The following is a 16,491-nucleotide window of genomic DNA, read 5'->3' as shown; positions in this document are numbered from 1 at the left end:
GACTGCTCTTAAAGTAAAAAAGTTTTTTCTTGTGTTTAAGTAGAATTTACAGGTGAGGAAACCTACCCTTTCCGAAGGAGAAGGTGCCTGTCTGTCTGCACAGGAACCTGTTCTCTGTGTAAGTTGATTTTTCTCCATCTTTGAGATTTGATTTTTGACTTGGTGCGAGTCTGTGTGCAGAGATCTTCTTGTAGCTGGAGAGCTGGCATTGCACGTGCGTGCGAGGTGGGAATCGCTGCTGTTATTCAATGTGATCTAATGGTTATGGGGGCAGGGGAGCGGGTACCCACGGAAGGCTGGAGCCTGGGAGATGGGGAGGGGACTGACGACCACCTCCCCATGTAAGGTGCCTGCAGCCAGTGGCCTTCTGTGGGGCACCTAGCCTGTGGGGCTCATTGCAGGGGTGCGTGGGCAGCCTCATGTCACATACCATGTCCCAGCAGAGGTCTTGGGAGCAGAGTCCGGAGAGGCGAACTTGTTTAATGATATAAGCTAAACATGAACTCCCTTATCCACTGCGTTTCCAAATACTGATTTGTCTTTGGTTGTCTGGAAGGGACGCTGTGACAGTCACCATGTCCTACAGGCAGTATAGGTCTTGTTTCTTAGAAATTTGGCATGAATGGCTTACTTATGTACTTCTAATGAGACAGCAATGCTTTGACTTCTCTGCTGTTCTCCAGAGCCCCATATGCGTGCCTGGTCCAGCCAGTTGCATGTTGTTTACTGCTTGGATTATTTGGGGAAAATGGAGGATCTTGTGCTGCACCGTATATAACAGACCCTAAGAACCTGCTGGGGTTAATGGTAGAGCTGATTGCTTCTGAAATGTTTTAATCTGCTCAGATTGTTTCAGGCAGTGCTGTTCACCTAGGATCCTTACACTTGGGTCTCTTTATCCAGTTAAAATGCTGTCCAGCATGTAAAATACCAGGCTCCTGGATCAGATGACTAGTCAGGCGCTCGCTGCTTTTGATCAACCGATGTTTCTTAGTGAGCTTCATGTCCTGGCCAAATTCCACCCCAAATGCACCCTCATGCACCCAGCCTTGCTAAGGCTTTCCAGGAGCTACTGCTCCTTGCTGCCAACAGCAGGAGAGCCCAGGGCAACGTCTGGGCATCTTGCACACTGCCCTTATAGCAAGACGTTACAAATATCACTTGTTAGGGGTTCCTTTCATGTACTGTAAGTCTTTCCAGGCATTCATGGTAGAGCCTCCCATCTCACTTGTGTGCATGTGGTACATTAGCAAACCATATTACAGCCCTTGCAATACCCGTGTTGTCAAAGCATATTGTGGCACTCCAGATACAAATGCCCTTTTATTTTCACTAAAGAACCACAAGCAGCACTGACAGCAAAGCAGCAATATGTGCTGTGTATGCATGGGTAATAAATATTGCTGGCTTGAAATTTCTGTGCGCATTGGGCATGGATTGTGTTTTACCACATCACACGATACAATGACAGCAAAGAAGTTCCTTCCCCTTAGCATAAGGTAAACAACAAACAAGCAAAGCTAGTTTGGCTGTCAGTGATGATCAGTGGCTCCATCCAGGAACACCAAGGCTCAGTATCGCTTTCATTTCACAAACAGAGGTAATGGCAAAGCCACTTCTCTCCTTGCTATCAAAAGCTTATAAAGAGACTGTTTCATGTGAAGTTTTGTGTAGGCACATCATACAAATATTTCACCAGAATACATCAGAACCGTGGTGCCGCTACTTTCTTCACTGCTTCACGAGAACTACCAGTGTAGCCACCAGTCTCTGTCAGAGGGGTTTTCATCCTGCATTTCCTTTTATACTTCTTTTTTATTCTAATATTGCCTTTCTTCTACCCACTCCCCACTGCGACTGAAGGGCAAAGCTTAGTCTAACAAGAGCTAAATAACGCACAAATACATATAGGTAACGTTACAGCTTTGAAGTCCAATCTAGGAAGAATGAAGGCTCCTGCAAGTTTGATGCTCTGCTGGAGGTTATCTGGAGTTGGCAAGCTACAAATATACAAAATGATGTCTTTTAAGGAGTAGCATCATATTAGAAACTTCTGACCTATTTGCCCAATAGCGAGTGACAAAGAAGTTGCAAGTTTTCTCCTCCTCTTGAGCCATAAGTGAAGCTGGATGCCTGACCCTGTGTCATGAGCTGTTTTCAGATGCTTGAGGCACCTCACTTCATGGGCAGCCCCAAGGAGATGGACGACTGGATTTTAGGTGAGTGGTTTGGAAAACGTCACCTCTCGCCAGTGCCAGGGTTTCCAGGTGGGACCTTTTCCAGGTGCCACCGAGCAGGTCCACAGCTGCCACAGCCTCGGGGAGTTGGTGGGTCCCGGGCCTCGGTGGCCCCCATGTGCTCCAAGTGCTCCTCCCATGAGCCTTGCCACCAGCCTCCGGCACCCTGCCTGTCTGTGCCACGGCCACCGCACAGCTCCTGGCACCAGGGAGGGATGATAGGTCATGTCCACTGGAGGGGGACACTTAGGCAGACCAGGGATCTAGTCTGTATTTTTCATGAAACAGCATCGGATGAAAACAATTTCCCAGCACTAGCAGCAGGACTTGGGGCCAGGAGCAGACCACTGCTAGGGAGAAGCCCTGCGGCTGGAGAAGCCCCAGAGAAGCTCTCAGCCAAAACCTGGAAACAAAATCCGATAAAGAGCTAAGAGGGATCAAAGCCAAAAGGAGGTGTTTGATATGAGATGACCCAGACATTTTAATGATATCTGCCTCTGGAATAACAAGAAGATGGAAAGTCTACTATCATGGAGGTAAAAAAAATAAGCAAAAATATCAGTCCAGGCTGGTAGAGAAGAAAGTAGAGTCAGAACTGCTGTGGATGAGGCAAAGCAGAAGCTTGGTCAGCCTGCAAAAGGGTGAGAGAAGAGGGGGGGAAAAAAGGCTGTGTTGTCTGAGAGATACTGGCAGAGGTCTGCTGCTGTAGCTGATTTTTTTTCATGTGATTTTTGTTTCTGAGACCAGTGGCTAAAATTCTACCGACTGCCCACAGGGCTCACTTCTCTTCGGTTTCACCAGACTGAAACTCTGGGGGTGATGCTCTTGAACTGATCAATCCTCCTGCAACCAGCTAAGGATGTGCACGTGCCATTATAAGAGGAGGAATAGGTATGTGTTAGGAAAGGACCCCTATGGCAAGGCGAGGAAAACTCAACAAGTTCCCAGTAGTCCTGCTGCCCTGGGTCAGGAGTTGTCCTCGCACGGCTGGGTGCCCTGCCGCGGCGGAGAGCTGGGGACGGCACCACGCAGGGAGCAGCCCAGGGACCCATGCGCTTCTCTCCCTGGCACGTACCCCGAACGAAGCAAAAAATAGTTGAGATAAACGAGTGCCCTTTTTTATTGCATAAGCAAGGCGATTTGGGGAGCAGCACAGTCACAAAGGGGGTGCGTGTGCAGGAATGTCTGACCGTGCCGTGGGGGAGAGGAGGGGAAAGGGGAGCGCTGCTCCCAGGGCTGCTGCGTGTGACCTGGCAGAGCCCCATCTCAATTATTTCCAGGCAGTGCCGCGCTCCCTTCGCAGCCCATGGAGCCACCAGGCAGGCTGCCAACGGAGGCAGCAGTTTGGCAGGTTTTTAAATACTGACTGTGTGAGTGTGCGGCAGGCCATTTGTACCATATGGCACCCAAGAGCTAATCCGGGAGAGGGTGCTGGCCAGTGAGGGAGGCCAAAGCTGAAATGCCATTTAGAAGGGAAACATCAGCCCAAGTGGCACAAGGCCATAAAGCTGAACAATGAAGGAGACCAGGGATGGAAAGGGAGCTGGAGAGCAGAGGATGGCCACGCTCCTGAAACCAGCCAAATTTAATTTCCTCCCGCTGTCCATGTTCACTGAATGCTTAGAAACACTGTTGTGTAGAGTATAAACATATACTATAAATATTGAAATAGAGATTTCAAGATATATAATGTATTTTGTATGCATGTATTGCTCTGCTGTGGGAAGCCTGATGACGAAAAAGCAGAGCTGTGTGGGGAAAAAGACATTTCTGCCTCTGCCCTGGGACAGGGAGCTGATGCTGATGGCTGCTGTTGCCCTGATCTGTGTGGAGGGGATCTATTGATCTCAATGGGGACCATCATCTGGCAGGATGGGAACCCCGAGCTTCAGCTGGTGTTGACCATCTTGGCCCTGGGAAGTCAGGTAGATGTGGTCCATGGTCATCTTGCCTTTGAAAGGACGTTTTATCCCCCAAAGCTCAATTGTAAGAGTTTTCATTTACAGTCTCGTTATGTTAAACAAATGTCACTGTGTAATCGTTTGCTCTATGCTTTCAGGCTCTAATGGATAGCGCTTGTCACAGTTATTGATTTTTCTTCTCTTACGGAAATCTAGTACTTCAGGAATATTGAGTCATGCTATTATCCAGACAGGTGCCAGCCCTCGGAATGACAGACAACAGGCTGCTGTCACTGTAAACGCTTGATAGCTGGCAAAAAAAAAAAAAAAAAGAAAGGAACAGGAGTGTCATTTATCCACTAAAATACTATAAATAAAATATAGACTTGGTAGTTCTTTCATGACTAAGCTTATAAAGAAGATAGGATTTGTCACGCTAGAATAGACTGATTTCTTGTGGGCTCCCCTTGTTGTGGCGGCTGCGGCCAGGCGCCTTGGTGGATGGTTCCAGTGAGCTCATCCCCACCAGGACTAGGTTATTCCCAGGTTCATGGATTTCAGCTGAACACAGCGGGAATGTCTGTACTGGTCCAAGCATTGCTGCTGTCGGTAACTTCTCGGCGCTCCTCTCCCTCCTTAGGACATCACTGCATTTTTGGATCATTGCTGTGTCACATGGCTGTCTTGGATGAGGCTACCCAAAATTACACCTGGAGGTATGTGTAGTTAAATTTTTCTTCTTGTACTTGCCCTCACCAAGTTACATTTGCCACTGTGTTTTGGGTTTTTTTTAGGTACGAGTGAGTGAAGGGCGGTGGTTCTGCCCATCTGCTATGTGCTACACCTGGGTGTACAGACCAACTCTGCCTTTTCCCAGTGTGATGATGCAAATGGCCTCGGGGCTGGAGCAGGATGGCGCAGCCTGGCCCTGTCCCAAGCAGCTTTCAATGAAAATGAGCATCTGCTTGATCAGGGTATGGAAAGATTGTTGTGCTTCTTGTCTTGGTGAAGGGAAGAGGATAAAGTTTAGAGGCAAGTCATGAACTGGTGATCTAAAATTAAAAGACTAGAACAGGATGCCCAAAAGCCAGCACACAGTGTGTGCTTCTGCCTAGCTGTGTGTCTCTACTCTGTTTTTCCGAGAAAAATGCAAAGTGAACTTAAAAACAGAGAGCACCCAAAGGCAGCTGCCTGGGTAGAGAGAGAGGAGCTCCAGCATGGTGGCCCTTGCTTGTACACTTGCAGGCTGCCAGGCGATGGGACGTGTAAGACACGGGGCTGCGTGTTTGCAGCATTGCCCGCACGGTGCCTTGGGAACAGAAGTGACGCTGTGCTTCTCCCCGGCGCCGCTGCGCATCGCTGCCAGGGCTGCACGCTCGCACACAAAGCGCTGGAGGCCATCTCACCTCTGCCGCAGCTCCTCCGCCACAGCTCATCTAGCTTAATGGCTTCCTACAACATCTCCTAGTTCAAAAGAAACTAAACCAGCTATACTTATTTTACTTGGAGAAGCTGGTTAGTATGCACATCATTTCGGCATCTACGCAGCGCTTGAACATCCTGAGCCTTTTCTTATTACACCAGTGAATAGCAGGCTTACACAAGCAAGCAAAATCGGCTTCTACATCAGGAGGAAGAGAAATCTGTAGCTGTTGGGGAAAAACCTTTCAGGTATTTAGAGCTGTTAAGTTATCTGAAGGAGTTGTTGGTTATAATACCATGGTTGTCCATGACTTGCTGTTTAACAGCATGGCGTGTTGGTGCTAGTGATCCCACGCATCGCTGGCAATGCAGACAGTGGTGGAGAAGGCTCTGTGTGTTTAAAAAGGGCTTGGGAGCAGCTGAACAGCAACGTCAAAAATACCTGTGGGTGTCTCTGCCCCATTCCAGTTGCCTCACCCCATAAAGCAGCTTTTTCCTTCCAGCTCAGAGCTCTGCAACCTTTCAGCTATCAACCCTCGACAGGTCCCATCTGGTTTTTATACTTAAAAACATTTCTGCTGATGCTTCCTCCTGTATCTCCCCCTCTGCTCCTGCCTTCTCAGTGCACCTGGCTTTTTTCTTAGACTCGAGTCCTGTCTAAGGCGAGCAGGTGACTTTGCCTCTTGTGAGATCCAGCTCTGAGCTTTGCCGGAGCTCCCTGCGTAAGGGTGAAATGGAGGTACTTGCATTCATGAAACATTTGGTTTGGGGTATAACAAAGAGTTTGTTGCAAGCTCTTTCAGATGTCTGAGTGGTCAGGTTATCTTCTTCCTCGCTGGATGTCTGTCAAAAAAAGCAGCTGGTTTGTCTGACAGTACCTGCTGTTATAAACCGTGCTGCTAATTGTTCATCCTTTACGTATTTGTCTTTTCTTAATGCTTCCTCTGCTGTCTCACTAGGCAGACTTCTCAAATAGAAAGGGAGCACCTTGGTTATTTTTCCTCTTGACTAAATCCTTTACGCTTTCTCATTTCTCTTTAGCAGTCCCAGAAAGCATATATTCTAGGGGAAAAGTAGCTGTACATCTGTATTTCCTCCTTTGCACCCCTGTGTTCAGCCCTTGCTGGTGTGGTGTCCTCGCTTATCCCTACATTCAGCACGTCGCCCAACCGCCCTTTGAATTTTCCTTCTTTTGTTTCCCTTGACTCCCGTAAGGCATCCTCCCCTCTGCTGCTGGGAACGGTCCTTCACTGACCCCTTCCCCACGAAATGCGGGGGGCACAGGAGAGCGAGACAGGGCAGCTCCCTGCAGCGGCTGGCTGCGGGGGTCTCGGGGCAATGGCACGTGCTGCTCGATGAAACCAGTGCTGGATCCTGCGCAGTCTTTAGGTGGCTTCAGCTCCTCCCTTCTGCGAGCTATATCTGAACATCTTAAGGGACGCCTTCCTTAGGAAAGTTTTGTCTACTGAGGTGGAAGATAAAATGTATTAACAGTCATTTGTTGAGCTGTATATTGTCCAGAAAATAGATTTCTGACCCCCCAAAACAATGTAAATACATTAAAAAAAACTATTAAAAAAGATAGATGTTAAAGCCATTCTGGAGATGTAAATCATAAAACTTTAATTGAATTAATAAGTTCAAATCTAGATATATGCTATTTCACTGAGCTTTAATATATTTCCCCTTTAGAAGATATTCTGTAATTTATGACTGCTTCAGTAGAGGATACAATAGTTTGCATAAAAAAATGGAACTGGAGGCTCTTTCACTGTGCTGTGGTGCTGCAACCACATTTACCATCTACTGTAAAATGTCCATCTCTTTCGAATTCCCAAAGCCTTTTTTACAGAGTGGTAAGCTTAGGCTATGAGCCGGGATTTACACAGTTGTTTCTGGAACTGGTTTTGAAAGCACGCTACAACAAAAACGTGATTACAGGACTGCAACTCCTTGTCCTGGAGGGAACGAAACCCCTCTCATTTTTTTTAACGGTGGCTCACCTGAAGGTAAAGGCACCGCCTGGAATATTTTGCAGATTGGCATTTCTGTTTGTCGATTCCATATTAAACAGAATAACCAAGCGTGCTGAAGGTAAAGCCCTCGTTTAATTAACCCTCTTGGTGTAGTACCATGTGATTAAATGTGACTGAGCTGCTCCTTGGGGCTTCTGCTACTGAAAATACTAACAATAATCATTTGTTTTGTTTTTATATTTAAACACATTATTGCATAGCTTGGTGCAGAGATAATTACTAATTTTATCTCCTGTGTTTTTCTAATGTTCATTAATAACAATAAAGGGTTGTAGGTTAAAAACTCATTTAATTGCCTTTATGTTAATGACATTATGAATAGCCTTAGCTACAAGATTCTAATTCTGTCCAGTATCCTGTTTCTCAGTAAAGCCCCAGGAGAGCTGCTCATTTTATCAGCATTACTGATTCAGAGTTTTTCCTTGCAGGTGGGTTTTTGTACATAATCAGAATTAATGCACAACACATTTTGCAAGGAACAGAGTAGAAGCTCTCTGAATAAGTAATTAACTAGACTGCCCAAGGAAAAATGCCTGAGCAAATTTTTTAGCATATTCATAAAACATTAAGAACAGTCACAAACACAGTGGAAACAATTTACTGATAATATGCTTTCATGCCATTTTCTAACTCTCTTCTTTTTTTTCCTCCCTCTCTTTCCCTTTTAATGAATGGAGTGAAAAAAAAAAAAAAGGAGATTTCAGCTCTCTCATTAAGGAGCACCTGCCCTTGGAACAGATTATGTTCCGAGCCGCATTGGACAAGGACTTATTGGAAGATAAATGGAAGTCAATACTAGGCTTTTTCAAAGTAAACAGAAATTAGACTTTTCTTCTCCATGTAGAAATAGCCTCCTCTCTATGCCACCTTCTTGGTCCTGAAAGACAAAAGGAAGGAAAGGTTATCTAAGTTACTTCTGTGTCTAATGATAATTAAAAATAAGAGATCCCCCAAAGATGCTGATGGAGTGCAATGTGTTTGGAACACGCCACAGTGGACCCAGATATTTCCATTGTCTGGTTGAGTAAAGTGTGTGGGTCTGGTCCTTACCTGCAGGATACACTACGTAGTGTCTTGCCTATAGCTCACCCATAGGATCTGCCTGTTCCCACTCCCTGTCCTCTAGCTTAGCACAGCAATCTCAGCAGTGGGTCTTCTCTGCTGGACCCTACGCTGCGGTGGTTTCTGTAGCCAAAGGGAAAATATTGGGCTGGGTGGCTGGAGCAGCTCCAGCAACTCGGCTGCAGGAGAAAGAATGCAATATCTGGGCAACTGTGGGCTCCTCTCTGTCCCTCTCCTCCAGCCCCCCTCCGCAGCGCCAGGAAGGGCTCCCCGCCTTGGTGGTCCCTGCCTGGCTTCAAACCCATCTGCTGCAGCCCCTTGTGCGGGAGCAGGCAGTGGTCCTGCTGCCCTGGCTTCCAGTGCCTGCGGGCTGAGGGCGCCGCCGGAGGCACCCAAAACGGGGGAACCCACAGCACCACCTGGCTCAGCCTGAGTAGAAACGGGTGGTAGCGTAGCTGTAGGCAATGGGTAGTCAGCACTGCAGTCCTTAATCACTGAATGTCTGGAGCAGAGAAGTGAGATGTTCTTAAAGATCTTAATGTTAAAAATAATAAGTCTGAAACGTGTTTGTGTTCTTTTTCTAGTGCTGGCTCTTGAGTTTTTGCTCATGACCACAAGGACAAGGAAAACACTCACTGTTCAGAGTGGGGCTGCCATTCTCAGACAGTCAAGCGGATCTGGGGGTCAGGGCTGCTTCAGGAAAATGCTGAATCCTGCAACACCTGCAGCACGATGCCAGAGCTGCGGCAGTGAGCACAGCGAGACGAGGTGGTCATAGGGCTGTACCAAAATGCCACAGCGCGTCATGGCTTCATCCTCTCCTCCTGGGGTGGCAGGACTGACCTGGAGGGCTTTGCCCTTCGAAAGCTCTCAGATGGCTTTTCTGAGGACTGCTGGATCAGCCCATGCCAGTCTGCTGGTTGAAGCTTCCTGACGAAGGGCTGGTGGCGTGACGGGCTACTGAGGGCCGTCGCTTTGGTTCAGAGCAAAGTCAGTGAGCTGGAGCAAAGGTCGCGCCCCGCCAAGTCTGGCCTGTTTGCCACCAAAATCCCTGTCAGCAACTGTTCCTTTAATGATCTTTATGACAGGCAGAGAAAGCATTGTTGTTTGCTTAGTTTGCTTTAAAAATAGATTTCTAAATTTGCAAGCGACAGTTTGGCGTGTGTCTGAAACCCCGTGCCCTGGGGTGTGCAGGAGCACCAGTAACCGCAAACGTGGCACGAGCTCGTGGGGACATGGAAAGTGGCAGCACTAGGGACGCTAATGTGATTAAATCGTGTACAACTCAATTAGTTTCCCTTTTCCTCCCATGCTAGGTGGCAGACCCGGCTGGTCGCAGGCTGGCGGATGGAGCCGTCGCGTCCAAGGTCGCGTTAAGCGCATGGTAGCAAAGAGGCCACGCGCTTCCAGTTTGACCCCGGCCGTGCGGAGCCACTCTTGCAGAGCTGGGAGCAGAGGACGAGCAGCCCCATCCTGCATTGAAAGGTAAGTCTTGGCAGGTCGCATCCTTGTGCCAAGCGAGGGCAGTCCTTAAAATGCTGGAATTTGCCTAGAAAGGGCTTTTTAAATCAAGGCTTAGCCAGCAAGGCAACACTAAAGAGCTAAGTGGGGAAAATGCTTTGCCTGTGCTAGCGCATGGATGGAGAGTGTGAGTATCCGGTGCAGCTAAAGCCCTCATACTCTCCCGTGTAAGACAGCAAGAAAGATGAATCTGTTTTGTAGCATTAAAGACATCAGAACAAAATGTTACCCATTTAACTGAAATACCTGACTGGAGTGGCAGGACCAGGGATTGAGACATCCATAATCTTTCTGTGCCCGTGACAGGCACCGTGTTTTCATGCAGAGCTTTGAGATGAGTGTCCCGAATGCAGAAGGCAATAAGCACCTCTGCAGGGGCAGGGCGAAAGACAAAACTCATTGTGGGGAAAGGAGCTCCCAGAGAACAGGAGAAGCTGGGGCCAGTCCCTGTCCCAGCCATGCAGCTCGGTCCCACCAAGTGGCACTTGCCTGTGGCCAGGACAGGGTCACAAGTCCCAGAGAACTGCAGGCTAAAATCAGTCTATTCCACAAAATTCTGGGGGACCAAAAATTGGGGTGGAGGTGGAGGGACTGCTGCGTGGTGATGTTGACAATCTGGAGACATCCTGTTTTATTTTGAGCCTTTTCCAATTCCTTTCTCACTCTCTACCTTACACTTCAAAACGAAGGGCCATTTTTACATGACCAAAATGGATTGCTTTCACCAGAAACATTTGGAAAAGGGCATTCTCTCCCCACAGTAAGGGAAAAACTAAACCTGACACCTCCTTTCTCAAGTGAGCTCCCATGAATAGATGTTTCGTTCAAAACCCGCAGACTGGTTCTCCACGGAGCCTCCCTCATCCTGAGCCTCGTCTGACCGTGCTTTGTGGCTGGGTGGGACAGGACTTGTGTGGTTATTTGGGAAGAAACATACGTTATGTTATATGGTAGGAGATCCAGCAAACAAATGGCAACCTAATTTCTGTCTATGGGTGAAATAAAACTGGATTCTGGCAGTTGTTCCAACATATGAAAGGAAAGAATTTTAAGAAAGTAGGCATTTTGTACCTTGTTTTTAAGTAGAATTCTTTTCTGACCTAATACCTGCAGCCTAAAATCATTTTGTCAGAGCCCCATCCTTCCCTGTTTTAATGGTAAAATGTGTAACTTGTCCTTCCACACTTCATTAATTTGTGTTTTGTGTGCATCTAGCTAACTATGCAACCCTTAGGCTTTCGGTTATGTGTTACACCGTTTACTATTACAACAACTTGGCCATCAGCAAAAAATCCTCGAAATGAGCCCAAGCCACTTCTGAATATCTGCATCAGACTTCTGAGTCTTGGAGCTAGCTCTGTAAAAGGTAGGGATTTAAAAATAACAAAACAAAACCCGTGAAAATTATCCAATCCATGAAAAATATGCAGCCTCAGCAACATGGAATCACAGCAGATACACTCTATCGGTGCAGAAGTGATTGCAAGCCCTGTCTTGGGGTGGGCTCTAACAAAAGGGTTAATGCCTGGGAGGCACCCGCGTGCGGTAGCCCCCCGCCAAGGGCCCTGCCTGCTGAGCACAAGCAGGATCAAGCTCTGTTTTTCCATGATGTTTAACACAATTGGGTAACGCGGTGGTTTCTTTGCACTCCTTGTAGCTCCATTTTTAAAAATACTGCTTTTCTGCAAATGACCTAATCTATGTCATTATTAAATATAAAATCATGGAGGAATTACTTATGCAATCTCTTCTATCTTTTTTTTTTTTTTTTGGGGGGGGGGAGGAAGATAGGCAATTGCTTTTAAATAACGATTTGTACTTAAACACTAATCTGATGTTGTGAATTCACCATTTTCCTAAAGCTAGGCATATTCCCTAACATTTTACAGTAGTAAATATGTAGACCTACCGCTTATCCAGTAACAAGCAAGCATATTTGCCATAGATTGGAAAGAATAAAAACAAACTAATGTATATTTTTCAACTTCCTGGTGCTTTAACCTTTCTTAAGAACAGACTCAGGGGACATAATTGAAGGAAAGTGTTTTTCTTTAACAGATGGATTGCTTTGCTCAGATAATATTTTAGTTATGCCAATAAAATGAAGGGTACCCAGAAACCCATGAAACTGCCAGCAGTTGTTAGTGTACGACTATTACCAAGGCAGAAATGAGGCCAGAGCAGTGATAAATGTGCACATCTCTCCCTCCATCAGCTGAGGAATGACCTGGATACACTTTACATCTGAGCACCAAGTGGGCCAACATTTTTCACAGCAGCACTTAATAGTGGACATTAACTTAGCCCTCTCCAAAAGGGCTGACCCGGAGGCTACCCTCTGCGGTTCTCCAAACTGTAATCACTTCTGCAGTCTGTAATTTTATCAAATCGCATGCACCTTTTCCAGCCACTTATTGGCCAATTAAGTCAAGTTCTCACTGAGGGGGTCCAGCTGGCTTCAAGTTATCTTAGATGAATTGATTGAAGACATCCTGCAATCTATGAACCCAGTTTAATGATCTAGGTGATAATACTTGTAATTCTTCTCAGTCAAGGGAATTTGCTGCAGCTGTTGTCTGCAAATCCATGTTCTGATACAGTGAAGTACCAGAAGAGCGTTAATCCGCCCTCAGAGTTTTATAGCGATGGCTGCATTGTGAAATGGGAAATTTAACATTCACACAGCATTGCCAAGCGGAGACAATTTTTTTGTTGATGTGTTTTTTTATTTTATTCTATTGTGAGTGTTAAAGAGGTTACATGGAAGAATACATTATTGATAATACTTAAAATTGAGACTGTACAGCAGTATAAAACAGCCTACTAAAATATTGCATAAAATGTTTGAGCTGGAAAATGAGGTTTGCCTCAGAGCATGAACACATAATTTTAAAAATTCGGAGGTGGAGCAAAGCTCCAGAAATAAAGCCACTGGGCCAGATCAGCTCCCCAAGACATTCTGACTATCTGGAGTCTGTATTGCTATTCCAGAGTTATGCTAGTGTAAATGAGACAATAATCCATCTCTCTCTTTAAAAAATTTTAAACCTTTTATGGAAGACAAATAAATACAAGGAAACAGGTGCTCCTTTCAGCCATGCTGGTGTAAATCAGGAGTAACCCACGCTTACACGGTGTAAACTGGTGAAGGATCTGCCTCTGAGACTGGAGTCCTTCCCCTCCCCAGATTCGGAGCCCTTGAAGTGCTAATGAAGGAGTGCCATACTTTGACACAGGCCTGAAGTGTATCTCCGAGACCTGCAGTTGCCTGCATGAGGACCTGTGAAAACAAAGAAATAATCATATTTGCGTGCTTCAGTGGCATGTGCCTCTTTTCTGAGCCCCAGGAATGTTAATCCCCTCCCTGTGAAACATATAATGTAACTAACGCTAGGGAATATTTTTCATGTTGAAAATTCAAAATACTTAGTAATGGAATATCCTATAGTGCGTCTGTGAAGTTTCTGTTTGTGAAAGGGAATGGCTGGGGTTTGATTTCCCTGCAAAAGCAGCAGCTGCCGTATTAATTTATGCTGTGCTGCAGACACCCATTCGCTTCTCAGTCGCAGGGACTTTCCCTCCCGCGTGGCGTGATTGAGCCCAGCTCTGCCGACGTCTGCCTTGCTGAGAGACTCCGCTGCTTTTGATGAGATTTAATTTTTTTTTTTTTTAACTGTAGGATGCTGGGAAGTCACTTTTTTACAGGATACATTTTCAAAGAGCTACATGAGGTTTCCAGCCCCATCCAGCTCTCCCTATGCCTGTGCCTGCCGAGCCTGGCATTGGAGACGACCTGGCTGCCATGGCCGGAGGGCTGTGCCGGGCAAGGAAAGCCCTTCTCCTCACCACAGCCTCGACCTGTCCTCGTGTGAAGCCAAAGCCTGAGTTCAGTGGGGCTTCTCATTTTTGGCGGGCTCAGATCAAGCTGTGTTGGCAAACCCAGGTCTGTTAGTCAACTAACTATATGTATTTCAAGCATTAGTCTTTGGGGATTTACGCAATATTTGAAAAGCCTTGTAAAGATATAAAATGAGGATCTCCTCTCCTGAGAAGCTTGGCTGGCGGAGGGAGGTGGTGTTGTCCCACAGATTGAAGAAACTGAGCTGCTTTGCCTGGGTGTGCTGCTGCTGCGCCCGGGGAAAGCCGTGCTGCCTCTGGCAGGTCCCTCTTCCGTCTGCAAAGCGGGGATCACGCGGCCAACCTCTTCCGCAGAGCTGCGGGGGGCTGCGAGCTCAGGGCATTTGGGTGCCTACATCAGTGCAGGTAGATTGGACTGAATCCCTGTGGATTTGCATGCCACAGCTGGGTGCCTGGGACCCCCATCGCTGGGGAAGACGGACCTTGGCAAGGGTCCCTAAGTAGACCCTTGCCTGCGGCCCTCTCCTCCCAAAGGTGGCCACGGCCATGGCCAGGGTGGCTCTGTACCGCGGGCTGCACTAGCTGGGTACAACACAGAGCTTTCCAGGGGATGAGTGCAATGCTGGGGGGGAAGGGGGTCAGACACGCGCTGCCATTTATGAAATTAGTGAGACGTAAACAGCATGCAGGAGTAGGAAATATCTTTGATGCTAACCATAGAAAATAACTCTGAAATTAACTGCACCAAGGGCATGCTCCTGCCTGACTGGGTTGATCTGCGCAGAGCCAAGCCTTGGTGTCGCGTTGGCCATGCTTCAGCGGGCGCACATTTTACTCGCCCTGCTGCTGTTGCTCAGAAGGGAGAACGGGGCCGGGGATCTCTCCCCGTAGCGGGGCTTAGATTAAAGCATATATGACTAAGGAAGCCTGGTATGGCCACAGAGAACATCTTGTTCCCCATATTTAGCCATGGGCAATGTCAAGTACTATCTGTTACATGAATGCTTTTCTCCAGTCCTGTAGGCCTTGTTTTAGAGGTTGACTGCGTGAGTCGAAGGGCTTATTTTTAAAATAACAGCCCTACAAAAAAATACTCCATTTTTCATCTCCACCACCCAGAGCAGCAGCACCCAAATGAGGGGGCTGCCTCACCTGAGACAGAAAACAAGAGACCTGCTGCTATCGCAGCCCTGCGGCATCTCCTGCCGGGGCTGGGCACTGCTGCAGTAGCAGCCCTGGTGCAGCATCACATTTTCACCACGGATGCACTAAAACGAGGGGTTAATTAGCACGGCTGCCTTTGATCCTCTGCTTGTGAGGGAAGAGAGAGTTTAGTCGGTAACACCAGTCAGCTTCCAAACACTTTATGGATTTTGGCAAGAGGCAGCACAGTCGTAACATTTGAGTATTAGCACTTTATAGCTCCGCCACACTAACAACTGCTAATTAGGCAGCTTGGGCATGGCTAAGCACTGCCTTGAACCTTGTGTAGTAATTTACACCTATGTACAGCTACAGCTCTGATGTGGGAACGCTTTACACCCAGTTCATATGTACGGAGACGATTAGCAGTGGCGAAGCCGGCTGAAAGCCTGATATTGGATTCCTCTTGCGTTCCCCCTTCTCCTTCTCAGCACTTAATTTTGCTTTCCTGGAACACCCACAGGTAGAGTGTGGGAAAACCCCGGGCTGGCAGCTCATCCGCCACAGCATATTTGGAGAACTTGCTGTGCTAACTCCCAGGATGGAATACATTTCAGCAGAGCACAACCTCTTTTAGCTGCCCCAGGGAATTCATCTTCCAAATACCCTCTCATAGCTTTATCAAGATGTGGAGATGTGTTTTCTTCCCATGCTGATTTTTTTTTTTTTTTGCTTGGCCAGCAGCAGTACTAAAGTTGAAATGTTTGATGCTGTATCCTTGAGTATCACTTTCTCCAGTTCTCATTGCACTCTGCCTTTTGTGTGCATGGACTTATAAAACCGCCAGCTGTGATTTTCAGTGTTAAATTCCACACCCCCCCCCCCATACACCTATTATTAATACTAAGGCAACGAGGTTCTCTGCTTCTCATACAGCCATTTGCAATTAAAACACCAGCACTCTGATAATCTTCTGCAGCTGGGTTGTCTGAGGTGTGATAAATAAGTGGCGAGTGTGGGTCTCTTGTCCCTGTGGTGACTTGGGTCCCTATTGATCTCTGAGGCTGCTGTTGCTGCTGGAGTTAGCCATCAGCTGAGCCACACATCTAGAAATCACTTACTGTTGTTAGTACTCTTGGCATCTCATTTCTAATGAGCATCGTGTTTGTGGTGTCCCCAGCTATAGACCTTCTCCTGCTGAAGGCAAGTTGACGTCTCATGGAAGAGCTCCTCCTCATTTGTTCCTCTCCCCTGGCTTGCAAGGAGATGCCAGCTTTTCGGAGCCTCCTTCCTCAGCTCTGTACCAGGCTT

This window comes from Nipponia nippon, unplaced genomic scaffold (assembly GCF_047370975.1).
Source record: "Nipponia nippon isolate SJK-2023a ecotype South Korea unplaced genomic scaffold, ASM4737097v1 scaffold_5, whole genome shotgun sequence".
Lineage (NCBI taxonomy): Eukaryota > Metazoa > Chordata > Aves > Pelecaniformes > Threskiornithidae > Nipponia > Nipponia nippon.
Note: the sequence above shows the minus strand (reverse complement) of the source record.